The sequence below is a fragment of the Lynx canadensis genome, chromosome E2 (genome assembly GCF_007474595.2).
Source record: "Lynx canadensis isolate LIC74 chromosome E2, mLynCan4.pri.v2, whole genome shotgun sequence".
Classification (NCBI taxonomy): Eukaryota; Metazoa; Chordata; class Mammalia; order Carnivora; family Felidae; genus Lynx; species Lynx canadensis.
In genome coordinates, this window is record NC_044317.1 from 34,453,743 (window position 1) to 34,459,611 (window position 5,869).

Here is a 5,869-nt window from a genome sequence, read left to right on the forward strand (position 1 = left end):
CTTGTCTATAATCTTACAGTTTTCCCCAGAAGTTGGTATTTATGTGTTACTTGAGTAATTTAGATAACACAAAAACAAAAGTTTAAAAGAATAACAGTCATGCCCTAAGAAGCCCAACAGTACAGAGAGTGCCTTTTATCCTACTGAAATGCAGGAGAATAAGTGTCTGAAATTCATCATGTGGAAGGCCTTCCCTGTGGAGTTCCCCTCCCTCTGGAAAGGAGTCCTCTCTGTGACCTTCAGGGCTCTGGGCTCCTGGGCCACGTCTCCCTCACTCAATGTGACAAAGGTTGAGGCCTTACTAACAAGACTCAAAGCCCGTCTTTGAGGAAACGCAAAATAAAGACACGCATCTGGTGCAAGAGAATCTTTCTATGCTCTTTTATTAAGTTGTTATATCCACATACAGCACTTCAGCCGCCAAAATCAAGTCCCCTAATGTGGTTTCCTTGCAATAATATTGTAAAACAATAGAAAATGGCAATAACTCCACCGTCTCCTAAGGTGGAGGTTTCCAATCTGCAGTGCTTTTCTCAGGAACTACACTTGGTCACATGCAGAGCTATTAGAAAGCAGAGCCTCTTCCTAAGTGTCTTGAAATTCATGTCCTTTTTAATTGCCCGGAATTCATGTCACTCGTGCAAAGAAGCTATAAACATACACAAGCATAAAAACGCATTTAGACACCCAGAACAAAATCAATGCCATATTATTTTAGTTTATTATTCCTTGTAGAGTTCACACTGGTCTTCCTACTTTGATATTTATTTATACCAAAGAAGCGAAAGAACATAAATGCCACACTTGGGATAACGCTAATGCTAGAATTGAGTAGAATACATACAGCTTCTGCCTTAATTTAAAAAACTAAAGCAGTCTTTATGAATCAACCTCACATAATACAGGACAAAACTGAAGGTCACTGTATTATTCATTTAAAAAGGCACTGATAAAGATTAAAATGAAGGTTCATGAGATTTGAAGAAATGTTAGTTTGCATAAATGGCTTCTTCCTTCTTAACGGGGCATGAAGGGGTGGAGGGAATGATAAATAGTATAAGAAAGAATATACTTTCCCTGCCCCCCTGGGCTTTGTTATTCTTCTCTCTTCGGAACCTCTAAGCTCTTTATTTAAGAGGTCCTCTGCTATTCACAACTTTTGCTGCTCTTATGAAAAATTAATGATTGCTTTCTCTTCAACAGAAAACTGCCTTATTTTGCAGAAGATTAACAAAGAGGACTTAGTGCAGAAGTGAGTCCCTCAGCAGGAGAAGCTTCTTTCACACCAACCCATTTATGGCCGGGGGGGGGGGGGAATACCCCCTGTTAGTTCAAGGATGGCGAGTAAATAGATGGTGTGCCGCCTGACACCGACTGCAGAACAATGACTACATCCTTCACAAAAAGGACGTGCCAACCAAAACAGCCTGCCCCCAACAGCAGGCTGACCCCACGCCCTGCCCACTGACTTCTTTATGCAGCACACAGAGTGCCACGCTGTGTTTGCAAAGCTATTGTGTGGCAGGCGGATTTTCTGCTAGGGGGTTAACAGGTGAGAGCAGTTATCCTATATGCAACAGCGAGAAGAAAAATAGAGAGGACGCTTTTAGTTAAGCTGCCAATGCTCAGAAAACACTTCTGAAAACATTACAGGTTTGCATCATTCTTGAATGGAGATGGTGAGCTTGTCTCAGAATGATTTACCCAGGTAAGGAGAGAGTATAGACTGCAAACATAAAGTAATTCGAGTTCATATCCTGTCCTGTGTACACATCAATCTTCATTTTAATATCCCGTGATTGTCATCAAAGGAATTTCTGGTGAAATTTCACTTTGACCATTTAAAAGTCCTACATTTTAAATCACTTTACATGTTAATTTCACTCCATCTGTAACGATAGCAATATCCTTTATAATTGAAGAAACTGAAGTGTAGGGAGGTTATGTCAATTATTGGTCAGTTAGTGGAGGGCCAGGACTCAAACTCAGCTCTGGTCACTCCTCACCTAGTGCTCTATGGTAAGCTGGTGGACGAGAGTCCACATGACTAACCAGGCATCCAGCCACCCAGGGACTGTGGGCAGAACACAGGGTTCACCAAGCTGATTCTAAATACACATCAATGAGTGGGTTCAACTGATACACAATTTGGCATCTATATTGCCTTGGCTTTCATGGAGCTTACAGACTAGTGGGGGAGGGAGAAGTGAACAAATATCTACACCAGACAATTGTACAATTACGCTTGTGAAGGGCCACACTTTTGGGGATGTGGTTCAAGGTTATATCTTTTGTGTTTTGGTTTTTAAATTATTGATTGTACGTGTTTGGAGTAGACAAGCACTGAGCTTGGGGGGCTGAAAGGGTGTCATAGAGAATCTACGGAAGAGTTCTGGGTTAATCAGTGCTGTCAGCATTTTTTGTATTTGTAGACTTTCTGATATCACTAATGGCACATCACATGACAATTAGAGGATTTCTCTAATTAGCTGCTCTTCAGCTTGAATACAATTTTCAGAGAGCACTAACTCTACAACGTGTTTCCTCATTTATAAGAACCTTGAAAGATCTGAGAAACAGTGACAGCAGGCATCTGTAGTGTGCCTTCCCTGTGCCACCCACTGCTCTGGGACCTTCTGATGTGTGATGACGTTTATCCTTCACACCAGTCCCATGACTGGTACTATTATTACCCCGTTTTACAGATGAGGAAACTGAGAAACAAAGAATGAAAGTAGCTTGCCTAAGGTTACTGGGATTCAAAGCTGGTGGACTGCCTCCAATCTGCTACAATTTCTGTCTAAAAGGAGACGTTATTTAAAATAATTTTTAAATGTCTGAAACAATTTGCAGCATAATTATAGATAGCAGATCCAATAACTAGAAAAAAGGAGCTCTGAATAAACACTTTCCAAGAGTATACAATAAAAGGCAAAATCAATTCTCACCATAAAATCTATTACAAGGATTTTACCACTGTCAACATTTTATTATTAGATATCAAAAAAATCATTACCACAACAACACAACATTCACAACAACATAAAAATGAACTCTGTTTCTTAAGGAAAATGCTATAAATATGCACAGGATAACATTTTTCTCCCCAACATGGCACTCAGCTAATAAATCACCAAGTCATACACATCAGTTTTTGTTTCTTTTCGTAGAACTATACACGTGAAGACTTGGTAAGACCTGTAATCAGTTCAAGAAGAGAAACCTGTTAGAAGCCACCAGTAGAGTCTAAGACTTAATTAAAACTTTTGGATGACAGACGAAATCATAAAAAGGATAAAAGGCAGGTTATAAATGAGGAGTAAATACTTGCAACATATCTGCTAAACAAAAAATGAATCGAAGTTATAAAGAACTCCTATAAACCAATGAGATAAACAACTCAATAGAAAAAAGCATAAATGATATATTCAAGAATTTCACAGGAAAGGAAATCTGAGTGGCCAATAAACACGGAAGGATGTAGAACCTCACTAGCAATTAGGGGAACACATTTTGAAACCACAATAAGCTACCTACTTTAGACGGGCAAAATTTTTAAGTTGGCCAATATCAGAAGGCTGGTTTAAGTGTAGGAAAAGAAAGGCTGTTATACACTACTAGTGGGATTATAAATGGTACAATTTGGAGGTGTTGTAGTAGTACACAGTAAAAGGGAAAATGAGCAAATTCTGTGATCTTAGAGTTGTCTGTCCCAGAGAAACACTCACACAGGTGCACTAGAGGTATGGTTACTGCAGTATTATTTGAAATAAAGTGGACATAACTTAAACATCCATCAGCAAGGAAACGGATAACTAAACTGTGGTATGTTCACAGGGTATCACAGTTAGGGACGCTAATCTAGATTTAAATGTAACAAAAATGCACAAAGCTCAAAAACCATAATACGTGAAAAAAGCTGCTGGACAAGATATAGTGTGATATTGTTGATATAAATGTCAAAAACTCCACACAAAAATATGTTATTTCCAAGAATTTGCATATATATATACATATATATGTATACACATAAAGTTAGTTGATCCTTGAACAATATAGGGGTTAGGGATGCCAAACCCCAGAGTCAAAAATCCACATAGAACTTTTCACTCCCCCCAGACCTTAACTGCTAATAGCCTGCTGTTGACCAGAAGCCTTCTCAGTGACATAAATAGCCAATTAACACTTATTTTGTATGTTATGTGTATCATTATATGCATATGTCATATATACTGTATTCTTACAATAAAGCTATGGAAATGTTATTAAGAAGGTCATAAGGAAAATACATTTATAGTACTGTACTGTATTTATTTTTTAAAAATTGTGTATAAGTGGATCCATGCAGTTTCTAGACTGTGTTGTTCAAGGCTCAACTGTGTACACACACACACACGTGTATGTACACACATACGTATACTATATATGTATATATATGTAAGACTATATAAATTACTGGAAAGATATACACCAAGTTCAGATTAGTTTCACTTTTGGGGAGTAAGGTAAGAGGACTGTGGTTGGAGGGACATGTGAAGGGAGATTTAACTCAATAAGGTGTTTTTTCTTTTTTCTAAAGGGAGAAACTCTTATTACTTATACAATTTAAAAAATACTATATACATTAAAAAAAAGACTGAATCAAATATGTCAGTAATTAACTCCAGATGGTGGATATATGTGTTCTCTCTTCTCCTTTTTTTTTTAAAGTTCAGGGGCACCTGGGTGGCTCAGTCGGTTAAGCGTCTGACCTCAGCTCAGGTCATGATCTTGCGGTTCGTGGGTTTGAGCCCCATGTTGGGTTCTGTGCTGACAGCTCAGAGCCTGAAGCCTGCTTCAGATTCTATGTCTCTCTCTCTCTCTGCCTCTACCCTGCTCGTGCTCTGTCTCTCTCTTTCAAAAATAAATAAACATTAAAAAATAAAATTAAAAAGTTCATTTTCTCAATTTTCCAAAATAAAAAATATATCATTTAAACTCAATAGAAATGTAACTTGTAATTTTCAGTGCAACCTGCAGTGTCACACCTCTTGCCATTAGCTTTTCTTTATTTTTATCTTACAAACTTGGGCTCTTCAATCCGGACAAATTAGGATCAGAACACTTTCATCTTCCATTTTTTTTTCAACAGAAAGGAAAATAATGTGTTTGGTGTTTTTTTGTTTGTTTGTTTTGGGTTTTTTTTGTTTTTGTTTTTGTTTTTTTTTTGCTTGTTTGAGAGAGTTTTAAGATCAGAGAGGCATATGTCTCACAAGTAATGGAAGACACTGTTTGGAAAACGAACTCATGGGTTGCAGCATCTTTTGGAATCTCACAAAGATGTTGCACCTTTGGATTTAGATAACAATTGCAACAAGGAGTTAAATAGCTCTTTGTCATTCTGCCAGTCAAAACTAAGATGCACTATTGTATAGATGTTTACAGCTGAGCTGTCCAGTATAGTAATGACATGTTCTTATTTAAATTTAAGTTAATTAAAAGTAAATAAAATAAAAAATTCAGTTCCTCAGTAACACTGGCCGCATTCCAAATGCTCAATAGCCACAGGTGGCTAGAGGGTACCATACTGGACCGCTATGGGTTCCAGAGACAAACTCCTTGGATCCTGGTCCCAACTCCACTACTTAGGAACTACCCAGCCATAAGAAAATTTCTTAATCTATATGTGCCTCTGGCCTCACCTATAAAATGAGGAAAATCCTAACACTCTGTTCACTGGATTGCTGTCAGGATTAAATGACTTAATATATGTAGAGCTTATATTAACATAATAAACATCATATAAATAAGAAGCTCTTATTACTATCTTTCAGCTATCTGACTGATGGTATCACAATGCCACATGGGTCTCATTAGAGACCCAGAGCAC

At 37.8% G+C, this 5,869-nt stretch overlaps 1 long non-coding RNA gene across 1 annotated transcript in view; it reads right to left on the reverse strand.

Annotated features, from left to right (window-relative positions):
* Positions 1-378: 378 nt before the first annotated feature.
* The window catches only part of LOC115503500, a 14,114-nt gene continuing 8,623 nt past the window's right edge, over positions 379-5,869 (reverse strand). Inside the window, exon 3 of the long non-coding RNA XR_003965390.1 lies at positions 379-649. This is a non-coding gene — a long non-coding RNA (uncharacterized LOC115503500). The remainder of the gene's footprint in view (positions 650-5,869) is intronic.